This window comes from Schistocerca nitens, chromosome 1, assembly GCF_023898315.1.
Source record: "Schistocerca nitens isolate TAMUIC-IGC-003100 chromosome 1, iqSchNite1.1, whole genome shotgun sequence".
Taxonomy (NCBI): domain Eukaryota; kingdom Metazoa; phylum Arthropoda; class Insecta; order Orthoptera; family Acrididae; genus Schistocerca; species Schistocerca nitens.
Genome location: NC_064614.1, coordinates 45,132,911 through 45,148,249, shown reverse-complemented (window position 1 = coordinate 45,148,249; position 15,339 = coordinate 45,132,911).

Sequence of the window (15,339 nt, the reverse complement as noted above, 5' to 3'; positions counted from 1 at the left end):
GAACTCTTTCGACATCCTAAACAGCCGCACAGGAATACCACAAGTGTTCCATGAACGGACGTCACGTTGGCTCCGTAAATCTGTACGGGCCGATCGATGGCCTATCATGAATCGCATGGCTGTCAAATTTAATGTGGGACCATTTTCACACGGACTGTGCGAAGGCAAATACGTTGCACAGGTTTTAGCAGCAGACGACTGCTACCCGACTGCTGATACATGGTCACAGAGTTCAGTGACTGGCAGGGGGCCACAACCTTCATCACTGGGCCATGGAACAGTAGAGCGTGTAGCATGATACGACGAATCCCTCTTTGAGCTGTATCGAAAAGGGTCGTGTGTCATTGCCTTGTGCCCCATAATGGCTATGGATCTATCTTGTTACAAACGTTGTTTCCAGACCGTACTTGGCTTTTAGAATCTGATCTCTCCTCAAATGCCGGCCGAGGTGGCCGAGCGGTTCTAGGCGCGTCAGTCTGGAACCGCGCGACCGCTACGGTCGCAGGTTCGAATCCTACCTCGGGCATGGATGTGTGTGATGTCCTTAGGTTACTTAGGTTTAAGTAGTTCTGAGTTCTAGGGGACTGATGACCTGATGACCTTAGAAGTTAAGTCCCATAGTGCTCAGAGCCATTTGAACCATTTTTTTCTCTCATCAAATGGTCGTAAGTACATCTGGCTGAAGGGTTCAAGGACAGATGTATCTCATGTGGATATTCTTGCGGGCAATCTGCATGCCTTTCCAGTATTCGAATAGACAGTTGGAGATACCGTGTTTCAGTATTGCAATGTCCGCAGCCCGGGCTCTTGCGGTAGCGTTCTCGCTTCCCTCGCACGGGGTCCCGGGTTCGCTTCCCGGCGGGGTCAGGGATTTTCTCTACCTCGTGATGACTGGGTGTTGTGTGTCTTTCATCATAATTGACTCGCAAGTCGTCGAAGTGGCGTCAACTGGAAAGGACATGCAATACGGCGGCCGAATCTCCCCGCATTGGGCCTCCCGTCCAACAATGCCATACGATTATTATTATTTAATATTGCAATGAGACAGGTAATTGCAGTTTGGTTGCACACAGGTGGTTGATGAATACTCCAGTAAATACACAACAATGGCTTGGCCCCTCAGGTCATGTCATCAATATCCAGTCAGGCATTAATGGGATACTGTCGGTAACACTCTAAGGACACAGAACCAGTTACAATAAGTAAAATTGTGGGTAGCACTGCAAGATGCATGGATCAGTGTCTCTCCAGAACGGTATCAACACATGGTAGTGCCCAAGCCACTACTGTTAATGCCCATGAAGGAGAGATTCGTTATTAACATCACTCTCAGTATCTTCCACTAACTTTAGTCTCACATCGTAATTGCTTTTACACCTAAAAATTTCTCTGATTTAGGACCACAGTAAAACTCATTTGCAGTTTACCTTTACGATACACAATAACAATTATTTTCTATCTAACATTGTGAGTAAAAATATCGTCATATACATGATTATTCTGCAATTCATACTTAAGTGCCTACTAAAGGAGACATCGAAACACCTTGAGACTGTTCTGTACCGTTGTACTCTCGGAGAGTTAATATGCTTCTTTAGTTAATGATGATCTCACGGTCACTATACCGGGCGTTGTTGTCTTGAGACAATCAGACCTTGGCAAGTGAACTTTTACCCGAGTGCGTCAGTGTATTTCTTTACTATGTGACTTACAGTCCCCAACTGACGGTGGCCGTTGTGCAGCACTTGTTCTCAGTCCTAGAGAAAAGAAACCTCCTCAAGAAATGTCCAAGGGCATGGAAACGGAGTCTCAGTTGGACTGGGACACGCATCTACCAACGTCTTGGCCGACAACAGAGAGGATATTGATGTGCCTTAAATCAGGTGGGGGAGAAGGCAAAGGAAATCACCCCGAGTAGCACTCTGCCAAATCGACCGTGGGAGTAGCTACTGACGTGTCTTTACATTTTGTAAAGAGGCTGTTCCGACCGAAGTACTTACGTGCCCCGATTCATGCCTCCGTCATCTCTCAACGCCTATAAAAATACTTACTTGAACCTGATTTCTACCTCAAACACGAAGATACGCTGAACGTCATGCGAAAATGTGGTGAACCGAGAATCAAGGAAAGTAGCGTGGAACTCTTTTTTTTTTAAAAAGAGGCTTCAGGTTAACTAGATATTAAGTTATTACAGTTTGTCTCCGGTGAACTACCGCAATAAGGGACCAAAATATAAGTCTGCTAGAAAATTTAAGTTACGTGTATGAAAATCATAGGTTTAACATCTGATTCCATTTTAAAATATTCTGCCGCAACCGTGTTTCATGAAACAACTGATAACATAATGATAAATCGAAGAATAAAAGCTTTTCTCAGCTTAGAGCAACGATTTAAAAACTGTAGGCAACGCAAAATTACCGAAAATGATTTACCACTCTGTCACATGAGATACCTCTGTGAATTAAAGCATTGGTTATTGAACTAAAAACATAAATAAATATTTTTCAAATAATACTGCAGGCACTGCGTCCGTCATATTTGGGTAATTCCTTCGTGGTGCACCGTTTTCTTTTCATTTTTTCCCGTCAAGTTTTTTTTTAGGACGACATCACGAAATCACCAAAAGCAACTGTAGCGGGTATTCATTTATCGAGAACGACATTCGGTCAGTCGACCATCTTCACGTCATAGAGTAACACCGCATGAGGATAAAGGAAGGTTCCTCTGCGTCAAGTACATAATTACTATCAGTTGCAGCATCTGTCAGTTGATTCCAATGAACCCTCTTTTAAACTGATGCAGTGCTTTCCGTTTCTCTAAGACTGTGACTTCACTGACACTGATTTTCTAAACAAATACACATTACACAAACCTTTATTAACTACGTGATGGCGTTCCTTATGTAGTACATGCGGAAAGTACCGTTTTCTATGTATTCTTGTTAGATCTGTCTATTGATACGAATTAATGCACCACATAAGAAACAAATCATTTTATGACATCTAATTAACATTTGGTATCCATATTGAAAAGCATATTGCCAACAGCGTAATTTATACAGCCTAGCATTTACTCACAGTGAAGGACTTATTTGATAGTATGAGTGTTTATTTTAGGTATCCACACAAAGAATACGATGTGTAGCTTGAAGGAATACTGTTTCCTTCGATGTTATGACTTACCGATATTGTATTCCTCAGTTATCACTGACTTCTGGAAGTTTCGAAGCTGAGGGCGACTTTGCTCTGGAGGGAGCATTCTCTTGCTGTACAGCATCAAAAATCTCCTATGTTACTCGTCACGCGCCGAGTTAATGGGTAAAGGGACGTTGCTGGGTTTCAGCACCGAGGGGCTGCATGCATCCACGTTTCGTATAAATAGTATGAACGATTTGGTAGAAACTATAATTAAGAGTGAAAAGTGTTACATCGGTTAGTAGGAGAAACTTGTTTCAGTCATTCACTTATTTCTCTCAAAGGCGTCAGAGCTTAGTTGTCAAAGTTACAATTCCAGCAGGATCGTATTTGTTAATGAGTAACTTTCACAGAAACATATTGATAGTAGAAAGTTAAGTGGAAAGACCACCATGTTCAGTGTTTATCTGTTCAGTTAATTTCAAAGCAACATAGCAATGTTTTCTTAGTACGAATGTAAAACGAGCTCAGCTTTTAACACAAGAGTAACTGAGTTTAGACATGAATAGGGAAGTTCTTTACCTAACTAAAGAACAAGAAGAAAAAATGATTTGATTTGTTCTCTTAGTATTTCACAGCGACATTTTCTCTTTTTCAACTGAGCAGCTTTAATACTTGTAAAGTGTAAGAGAATTGTGTTAGTATTAGGTATATTATCAAGTCAGTTGGTTAAGCGTGTCCTCTTGTTGCCAGTAATGGCACTAAACTCGAAACCAATAGCCGCAAAGTTAATTAAAATAACGAAAGGTGCAGCTCTGTACCTGTCGCCGTGACAGGGTTAGTAATTTTACAAACTACGGTTGTAGAATTACGAGCCCAGCTTTGTTATAAAGAAAAAAAATTAATGTGCTTGTATATTAAAACTTTGCTGAGGAAAATTTACCGGAAAATTCTGAAAGTGATATTTCCGTAGAAATGCTTTTCTGATTGCATTATATTAGGAAAAATCCTGATTGGAGATGACAAGGTAATGAGGAATTAAATCTTTCGAGGCTTGTTTTTTTCTGTCTGTTTACTGCTAAAGCCTCACTCTCACCCAGAGACATCACTATCTTTGTCTGCTTAAGTAAGCAAGCGTAATAACTATATATTTCACATCGAGTGCGAAACTAGAACACGGTGATCAATAAGAAACTAGTTTGGCTGCACGTCAGTTCTTTTATAACACGCAAGCTCTGTCAGCATAAAGATAGCGATCGAGTATCTAGCAAATAGCGTGACACGGAAAGCAACTTAACGCCTACATTCAAAACATATTTAATGCTAACAGTTCGTAGCCAAAATTATGTTGTGAATTTCTATTGATATAAACTCGTCCTGATGAAGCATCAGTTTCTTCTTTTACTGCGACATGCTAGAGAACAGATGGACCATTGCGCCTAAGACGCAGGCAACACTTTATACAAACAAACGTTGAGGTTGCATATACTGCTGTTAATCTCTCTCGTTTTTCATCCTCGGTTTTTAACATTTAGTATAATAATATTGGTTACAGGCAACGGTCCAGCTCGTCATGCTAATTGCATGGTCATTAAAGGAAGAGTTCCACTTCAGTGGGAGAAGTGAGGAGAAAGAATCTTTAAAGTAACGCAACACTTTGGCCGTTTCCTGAGAACGGCGGAAATAAACCACGGGAAAGAATGAATCTTTCACTATGCAACAGAGTGAACGCTATTGCAAAACGTCCCGACAAATTGAAACAGTGTGCTCGGTTTGATTACGAACTAGGACCCTTGCCTTTCACTTGTAATAATCTTGCTGAAGTTGATTCCAAGACCGTCATTGTTTCCAGGTACTTTATTCTTACTGTTGTATACGTGTTTGAAAACTGTCAGTGTCCGAAAGTGATTCAGTTAAAAAATATATGGCCAAGAGGGACGAAATACATTACGAAAGGGCAAGTTACTGGGAATACAAAGTAATAATTCATGTCTTGAACTGAAGATGACGGGATAAGCTGCTGACAGGAACTACGATAACTTTATGTGAATAAACAACAAATACTTGAATTGGTTTAATATTCACTGGGTTGGGAAAGTCTATAATTATTAATGAACTCTGCTACTGTAAGATAATTGTATCGTTATTCATTGTCACATGGCACAGTTGCGTTTCGCGATAACTGATGTCGCTTTGATTTGAGAGCACAAAATATTCTAGATGAACAGTGATTTAACTGTCTCAGTGTCACATCAACCATAAACATCCGTGTATCACAGTGCGATCCTTCTTTGATACTGTTTACATTGATTAGGTACCAACATATTTTAAGTTTCTGGAAATTATATCGAACAGCAGTTTCACGTTAGTTCGACTTCACGTGAGTTATAATGTTGCTTCGCCGTCAATGTTACATGATTAACTGAGTACTGAACGTGAAGTCTGTTAACAATTCCCTATTTAATTTTCCTCATGACAGACATATGAATCAACTATCAGAATCGTAGTAGCAAATATTGTAACGAACTACGTATTAGCTTGCTAAAATGATATCATACACAGGGACGAGAATACTCTTGACCTGTAAACAAGGAAATTCAAACATCTAACTCTGTGGATGGGACTGCAACATGCGTACGTTTCCGACAAAACTGATATTGTGAAGGTACAAGTACATTCCATAGGTATTTCCTCTTGTTGCATTACCGCTGAAATGAACACATGAACATTTTTAATTTCTTCAACTAGGTAATTCATTGATTTTTTGTGTACCTATGTGAACTAGGATATACTTACCGGACGGCTACCTTTACTCTTTCGTGTTAGGTTTCTGAGCCTATAATTATGTCATCAAATGTGTAGAGTCGGAATATTACGTAGCCGAAAGAAAATGTTACAGTCTTTCTCAAAGCACAATCCTGGATTTCACTGGTAAGAGACCATCAGGCGCTGTAGAAAAATGGCTCTGAGCACTATGGGACTTAACATCTATGGTCATCAGTCCCCTAGAACTTAGAACTACTTAAACCTAACTAACCTAAGGACAGCACACAACACCCAGCCATCACGAGGCAGAGAAAATCCCTGACCCCGCCGGGAATCGAACCCGGGAACCCGGGCGTGGGAAGCGAGAACGCTACCGCACGACCACGAGATGCGGGCGGCGCTGTAGAATTAGGTAGTAGTTGACTTACGTTAACACAGAGCCTTAATTTATCTTGAGCAGTTTTGGAATTTCATCTTAGTAAGATCACAGCCCACGAAAGGCAAGGGTCTTAGTTCAAATTCCAACGGGGCACATAGCTTCAAATTTTCGGCACGTTCCACAACAGGGTGCTGTCCATTACAGAGTTTCAATGTTTGCCGTGGTTTATCTTGATCGTTGCCACAAAACACACTTAGGGTCACCTTTGATTAAGGCTTCTTTTCCGCCATTTGTCCACCTGAACTTCTTCCTTCAATTACCTCAAGAGTAACGTGATAAATTCTAACCTTGGCCTGTTAAAATCCACGCTAAGAAAAGACATAGATTAATAAAGTATACACAACGTCAACACTGGTGCGTGTAAACTGTTGCCTGTAAACGAATCCATTTGGCATTCAGAGCTGTGTTACTGCTGGACACTCGTTGCATTTTCTTTCAGCCTGCGCATATACTGTCAGCATTCGCAACGAGGTACATTGTCTCTGTTCGGGTTCGTAGTACGTTTCTAGCTATGAATATCAATGCATATTAATGCAGTGTAACTGCATAACTGTTTTCGGATATCGCACTTTAATGCAGTTGCTGTACAGTACTTCGAAGACAACCAGAAGGAGAACAACGGAATGAAAAGTGATTGACTATAAAAGAATTGTTATCAACAAAGGACAACTGTATTATAATGTTGTTTTTATCCAATTTTGTACAAGTTAGTAGTATGTCATAGTTATAAAAAATTAAGTCACATCCTAATTCTTATTTATCTTCCTCCTATGTTTTTTCTTTGTGTGTGTGACTTTCTGTATCTGTCCACCGTATAAATCAATTTGATCAAGGCAGTTGTAACCTCCCCCTCGCTTATCGACCTTAATGACAGTGAAAAATTAAACCGCGTGTACCTAATGGAAATTTGGGAAAAGCAATCGTCACCGAAGTATCTGTCGGTAAAGAGGGAGGAAAGGGTTACATCTAAATTAAAGGAAAAATGCAAATGAAACTGGTGGAAATTAATTTTGAAAAGGGGTAAAGTTAATAAAGAAAGGAAATGTGCGGCCGTTACGTTAACATTTAACTAGCGGTAATTAGATATTTGAGATTTGGGGGAAATTACGGTCGCCAGTCCTATGGGCAATTACTATAGTAACTGAAAAAGAAAGGTTATTACACATATAATTAGCACAAGAAGCGTGGCAACTGAAGGTTGACACGTATAGTGTGAAAACTGAAAGTTTGTCAGAAGTAATAAATTTCGCTACACTCTGACTTAATTTATCAAAAGAATTACTAAAACCGGAAAATTTAAAGTTAATTTAGTGACTGAAATTAATAGTGAGCTTTGTTTCTGAAGCACATCGAAATTCAGTAAAATACGGTTAGTCTTGGGCTACCTCAACAATCATTTCAAAAGCTACTTGAATCTACGCAATTTAGAAATAAGAGATTTAACTTTGAACTTGAAATAAATGATTCTGAACAATTAACAATAGTAAAATTTAGTACGTACGAAGCAGAGCTGCAGTCACAGGTAAGCTAAAATACGGTAACAAAACTCGCACTCTTAATTTGTGCTTGTGTAATCTAAATATTGTAGCCAGCTATGAATACCTTAACTGAACTTTGAAATGAAAGCAGTGAAATCGAATGATATTACTTTAATGCTGGCGTTTGAATTTCAACGACACTCGGGTTCAATCCGAAAAAGGAAGGAACCTTGCTTGGTAATGCAATTGGGACAATGAGCAACAAATGTTCATGCTAAGTTGCTGTAATTTTAGTTATGAAAATGGAACAGTTTGAAAAGCTGAGGTCTGCCATACAGTTCTGAAACTTTACGTGCTTCCAGTCTTCCTTGTTGGTTGATTGAAGGTTTGGAGCCGTCGATCGAGGAGGTGGCGACAGTCTCTCATTGTCGGCCGTCGCTGTTGCAGAAGCTGGATGCTGGCGCGCCTTCTTCTCGACACGGTCACCAGGCGAAACGCGCTCTCGATGTGCGCCAGCTAATGCTTCCCGTCCGCGACACCCTGTCAGAAACTATCATAGCAATTCGAGCACAATTACATGCTGCCAAACCCCGAAAGCGCGGCAACTCGCGGGAGCGTCACACAGCACACCTGCTCCACTGCACTTCTCCAGCCAGACTCCCCTCTGCCCGCGCTCCACGCGACAGAGTTAACACTACCAAAGATCCTAAACACTTTGGTTCTCCACACGACCTATCGATGTATTCGTTCGATAGCATAGTTTTCCCTAGGCCAGACTCAGCGTATAAATACAAATAATATTCACAAAACAAACCAATTATACATCGACATAAATGCATATATATACAAATAGTAAAACAATTACAATATACAAAGACACAGAAATGTTATATCTTCAGGTAACAAAAATAAGGAAAAAAATTTGCAGTGCAGTGGATGGAAATAGGAGGATATGCATTTCTGGCGTTACACAGTCCTATATGTAAAGATCATGTTTTTGGACAACACGCTCTTGATACTTCGGATGCATCCAGAATAAATTGTACTAGTCGAAATGTGGACTGCCCCAAGATAAAGTTACCTCCCACACATTGTTAAACGTACATACCCAGTACCCGCCAAAAAACTGTGACTCGAAAATCTATATACAACAATGACGTCTGCCTAGTGACCCAACACAGCTGTATCTCAGGGACAAAAGAAACAGAGGATTTCATTAGATATTTCAGGAGGAGGCAGAACTACTTCTGAGCAACAAAGATGCAAACAGCTGCCCGTAGATAATCTTCAGAGACAATGTATTACACTACAACAGCAATGAAAAGCAGCCTGGCCGTCACTTCAGCTAAGTAACTCACTTTCTGGCACCACCTTCGAAAAAAGCTCCAAAAGTGAAGAGCTGCAATGACTCATTGCGAAAGAATATTGGAACTTGGTGGAGAGATAGCAGCCATTTCAGAACGTCACTTGCTTAGTCTGTTCATCATTAAGTACTATTCATCTGTGTGGCTCAACAGTTGACGCGCTCACACGCACCTATTAATCTTAAACATGCCACGCACATTGTATATAATGGTAGTATAACGGATCCTCAAAATTACAAACCAATATCCTTAACATCGCTTTGTTGCAGGATTCCCGAACATATTCTCAGTTCGAATATAATGAATTTTCTTGAGACAGAGAAGTTGCTGTCCATGCATCAGCACGGCTTTAGAAAGCATCGCTCCTGCGAAACGCAACTCGCCCTTTTTTTCACATGATATCTTGTGAACCATGGATGAAGGGTATCAGACGGATGCCATATTCCTTGACTTCCGGAAAGCGTTTGACTCGGTGCCCCACTGCAGACTCCTAACTAAGTACGAGCATATGGAATTGGTTCCCAAGTATGTGAGTGGCTCGAAGACTTCATAAGTAATAGAAACCAGTACGTTGTCCTCGATGGTGAGTGTTCATCTGTGGTGATGGTATCATCTGGAGTGCCCCAGGGAAGTGTGGTAGGTCCACTGTTGTTTTCTTTCTACACAAATGATCTTTTGGATAGGGTGGATAGCAATGTGCGGCTGTTTGCTGATGATGCTGTGCTGTATGGGAAGGTGTCGTCGTTGATTGACTGTTGGAGGATACAAGATGACTTGGACAGGATTTGTGATTGGTGCAAAAATGGCAGCTAACTCTAAATATAGATAATGTAAATTAATGCAGATGAATAGGAAAAAGAATCCAGTAATGTTTGAATACTCCATTAGTAGTGTAGCGCTTGACACAGTCACGTCGATTAAATATTTGGGCGTAACATTGCAGAGCGATATGAAGTGGGACAGGCATGTAATGGCAGTTGTGGGGAAGGTGGATACTCATCTTCGGTTCATTGGTAGAATTTTGGGAAGATGTGGTTCATCTGTAAACGAGACCGCTTATAAAACACTAGTACGACCTATTCTTGAGTACTGCTCGAGCGTTTAGGATCCCTATCAGGTCGGATTGAGGGAGGACATAGTAGCAATTCAGAGGCGGGCTGCTAGATTTGTTACTGGTTGGTTTGATCATCACGCGAGTGTTACGGAAATGCTTCAGGAACTCGGGTGGGAGTCTCTAGAGGATAGGAGGCGTTCTTTTCGTGAATCGCTACTGAGGAAATTTAGAGAACCAGCATTTGAGGCTGACTGCAGTACAATTTTACTGCCGCCAACTTACAGTTCGCGGAAAGACCACAAAGATAAGATAAGAGAGATTAGGGCACGTACAGAGGCATATAGGCAGTCATTTTTCCCTCGTTCTGTTTGGGAAGGGAACAGGGAGAGAAGATGCTAGTTGTAGAACGAGGTACCCTCCGCCACGCACCGTATGGTGGATTGCGGAGTATGTATGTAGATGTAGATGTATATGTAGATATGCCTTCACTCACACCCGTTCAGTGTCTCCCACTGCTCGCCAGCGTCACTGTGCCTAATGTGAGGTTGCAGTAAGCTCTCACTCGGTGACTGACAGAAATTCAGAAGGTCTTCTCATCTCATACAAGATAACATTCCCAGTATTCTACAATACGAGACGGCATAAACTTGTTAGCTATCAATGCCATAACACTATGAACTCCACTTTAGTGTCCGACAGCGATTCAGATTCCTCACCTGGCTTGAGCTGGATTTAAATGAAATCTCAAGCTTCGTAATACTGTTGCAGATTTCTACCGTAGAGAGCGCTGCAGCAGCTGTCACGTCACCTGGGACCTTCACAGACAGTTCCGAGAATACCTCGTTATTCTCTTGAGTCTTCGATACGTGCCTTTGCCGATGAAGTGGTTCAACTTGCCTGCGTTTCCATTTCTATTCAGATCGTCCGCATGATTGTATTTGCACACGCTTATGACGTCTTTTACTATGCTCTGTCTGTCCTTCTGCCTAGGCGGTCATTTCATGAACTCCGCTGTCATCGACCATAGGACTGTCTGTGTGTTGCACCGGCACCACCAGTGCGAGTGATCACAAACTGTGTTCTACCTATGCATAGGATACAAAATTGTCCCCAGTTAGGATTCTTGTGAGTCGGTAAGTCAGCTGTCAAACTAAGAGACTCCACCCTTCCTCGCAACTCGTGGCACAGACCGAACCGAATAAGACGCGGGGCAGAGAAAATAGTTGCTGCTCTACCATTGCCAATTGCAAGACTCTCCTTTGCCGCGCGGAGTGGTCGCGCGGTTTGTGGTGCCATGTCACGGATTGCGCGACCCCTCCAGCGGCAGGGAATGGGTGAGTGTGTTGTTCTTAGCATAAATTAGTTTAATTTAGTTTATATAGGGTGGAAGGCTAGGGACGGATGACCTTAGCAATTTGGTCTTTTATGAATTCACACTTACTTGAACATAAGGTTGCAGCAATGTGTGCAGACAGTGCCAGACGCCGTTCTGCATTGTCCCCTACCTGCTCTCACAGGATACTTGGAAGAACTGTACCAAGATGGCTCTAAAGGAATAGAGTAGTTCTAAAACATGAACACCGATCTGTATTCCTATTTTCTTTAATTTATTTAGTTGTAATATTTTTTGGCAATTGTTAATAAACTTATAATTGTCAAATAACTATACACGCTAAATAAATATGCAATATTTTTCGAATGTCCAGATTTTGCTTCAAATACACACATCAAAAAAAGTATGCATCGTCTCGGTTCTGAGAGTTCCGGAACCCGTACAAAAAATTTGAATAGAGATCAACATAAACATCATTTACGACGTTTTTATTGCTCATTAAAACCGCACATTGCATGTTGTATCACCATGTAGACTGCTGTAAGGACCGGTACCTCTAATACCCAGTAGCACATCCTCATGCATTGATGCATGCCTGTATTCGTCGTGGCATATATCCACTAGTTCAAGGCACTGTTGGTCCAGACTGTCCCACTCCTCAACGACGATTCGGCGTAGATCCCTCAGAGCGGTTGGTGGGTCATGGTGTCCATAAACAGCCCTTCTCAATCTATTCCAAGCATGTTCGACAGTGTTCATGTCTGGAGAACATGCTGGCCACCCTAGTCGAGCGATGTCGTTATCCTGAAGGACGTCATTCACAAGATGTTCACGATGGGGGCGCGAATTGTCATCCATGAAGACGAATGCCTCGCCAAAATGCTGCCCATATGGTTACACTATCGGTCGGAGGATGGCGTTCCCGTATCGTACAGCCGTTGCGGTGCCTTCCACGACCTACAGCGGCGTACGTCAGCCCCAGATAATGTCACCCCAAAACATCATGGAACCTCCACCTTGCTGCACTCGCTGGGCGGTATGTCTAAGGCGTTCAGTCTGACCGGGTTGCCTCCAAATACGTCTCCGATGATTGTCTGGTTGAAGGCATATGCGACACTCATCGGTGAAGAAAACGTGATGCCAAACCTGAGCGGTCCATTCGGCATGTGTTGGACCCATCTGCATCGCGCTGCATGGTGTCGTGGTTGCAAAGATGGACCTTGCCATGGACGTCGGGAGTGAAGTTGCGCATCATGCAGCCTATTGTGCACAGTCTGAGTCGTATCACGACGTCCTGTGGCTGCACGAAAAGCATTATTAAACATGGTGGCTTTGCTGTCAGGGTTTCTCCAAGCCATATTCCGTAGGTAGCTGTCATCCACTGCAGTAGTAGCCCTTGGGCAGCCTGAGCGAGGAAGTGCCTGTCTCTATGTATCTCCTCCATGTCCTTGCAACATCTCTTTGGTTCACTTCGACAGCCTGGACTTGCCTTGTTGAGAGCCCTTCCTGGCAGAATGTAACAATGGGGAAGCGATGGAACTGCAGTATTAACCGTCTAGGCATGGTTGAACTGCAGACAACACGAGCCATATACCTCCTTCCTGGTGGAATGATCGGCTGTTGGACCCCCTCCGTCTAATATGCGCTACTCATGCATGGTTGTTTACATCTTTGGGCGGGTACACATCTCTGTGTCTGTGATACAATATCCATAGCGAACGTCTGCCTTCAGGAGTTCTGGGAATTGCGGTGATGCAAAACCTTTTTCTGATGTGTGTAGTGTCACAACGAAACCAGAGGAGCTTGGAAGCTGTGTGGCCTCCGGGCTATGCTGCATGTTGCGTCATAGCCAAATGAACAAAACGGCGCTGTGGGAGTTAGAAATCAAATCACTTAATTATGTATGATATCCTCCGTCTCTAGTCACTCGGAAAACCGCAGATTTATTCCGCGAGCCATGGTGAACTCGTTCACTGTAAGTAGTATTAACTGTGCTAATATCGGTCTCTCTCATTTCTGATTCAGTGCGACCGTCAAACATCAGTACGGTATTATCTTCATACAGGTCGATGGACGGTGGTTACTCTGGGCAGGAGAGTAGTATGGGCCTCTTGGTGTTTCTCAGTTTTTCCGCAATATGGTGAACATATGCAAAGCTAAGAATAAAGCACAGACATCACTCCCTGTTTGCTAGGAGTTGAGTAATATAACTCCTGAGTTTGTGTCTCAAGTAAATTTTATTTATTTCTGAATTTCGAAGATGTTGGACGGTATAACTTTCATCATCGGTTTTACTTTATGGGTAAGCAGTAATATTATCACATTGTTATCAGTATATAATTAGTCCAAGTGTGGAGCGTCAGGTGGAATAATTGTTGATGTTCCTATTACACTCCTGGAAATGGAAAAAAAGAACACATTGACACCGGTGTGTCAGACCCACCATACTTGCTCCGGACACTGCGAGAGGGCTGTACAAGCAATGATCACACGCACGGCACAGCGGACACACCAGGAACCGCGGTGTTGGCCGTCGAATGGCGCTAGCTGCGCTGCATTTGTGCACCGCCGCCGTCAGTGTCAGCCAGTTTGCCGTGGCATACGGAGCTACATCGCAGTCTTTACCACTGGTAGCATGCCGCGACAGCGTGGACGTGAACCGTATGTGCAGTTGACGGACTTTGAGCGAGGGCGTATAGTGGGCATGCGGGAGGCCGGGTGGACGTACCGCCGAATTGCTCAACACGTGGGGCGTGAGGTCTCCACAGTACATCGATGTTGTCGCCAGTGGTCGGCGGAAGGTGCACGTGCCCGTCGACCTGGGACCGGACCGCAGCGACGCACGGATGCACGCCAAGACCGTAGGATCCTACGCAGTGCCGTAGGGGACCGCACCGCCACTTCCCAGCAAATTAGGGACACTGTTGCTCCTGGGGTATCGGCGAGGACCATTCGCAACCGTCTCCATGAAGCTGGGCTTCGGTCCCGCACACCGTTAGGCCGTCTTCCGCTCACGCCCCAACATCGTGCAGGCCGCCTCCAGTGGTGTCGCGACAGGCGTGAATGGAGGGACGAATGGAGACGTGTCGTCTTCAGCGATGAGAGTCGCTTCTGCCTTGGTGCCAATGATGGTCGTATGCGTGTTTGGCGCCGTGCAGGTGAGCGCCACAATCAGGACTGCATACGACCGAGGCACACAGGGCCAACACCCGGCATCATGGTGTGGGGAGCGATCTCCTACACTGGCCGTACACCACTGGTGATCGTCGAGGGGACACTGAATAGTGCACGGTACATCCAAACCGTCATCGAACCCATCGTTCTACCATTCCTAGACCGGCAAGGGAACTTGCTGTTCCAACAGGACAATGCACGTCCGCATGTATCCCGTGCCACCCAACGTGCTCTAGAAGGTGTAAGTCAACTACCCTGGCCAGCAAGATCTCCGGATCTGTCCCCCATTGAGCATGTTTGGGACTGGATGAAGCGTCGTCTCACGCGGTCTGCACGTCCAGCACGAACGCTGGTCCAACTGAGTCGCCAGGTGGAAATGGCATGGCAAGCAGTTCCACAGGACTACATCCAGCATCTCTACGATCGTCTTGTAACAACTGTAACGGCTTCTGCTACCAAATGTAACAGTTGTGTTACTAAATGTGACCCCTCTGTCACTAAATGTAACTGGGTTTTCTCTTTGGATGCTGTCAATTGTCAGGATGAGCATTCTAAAGCATTCTGTCAGGGTGAAAATATTAAATAAATTAACTTTTC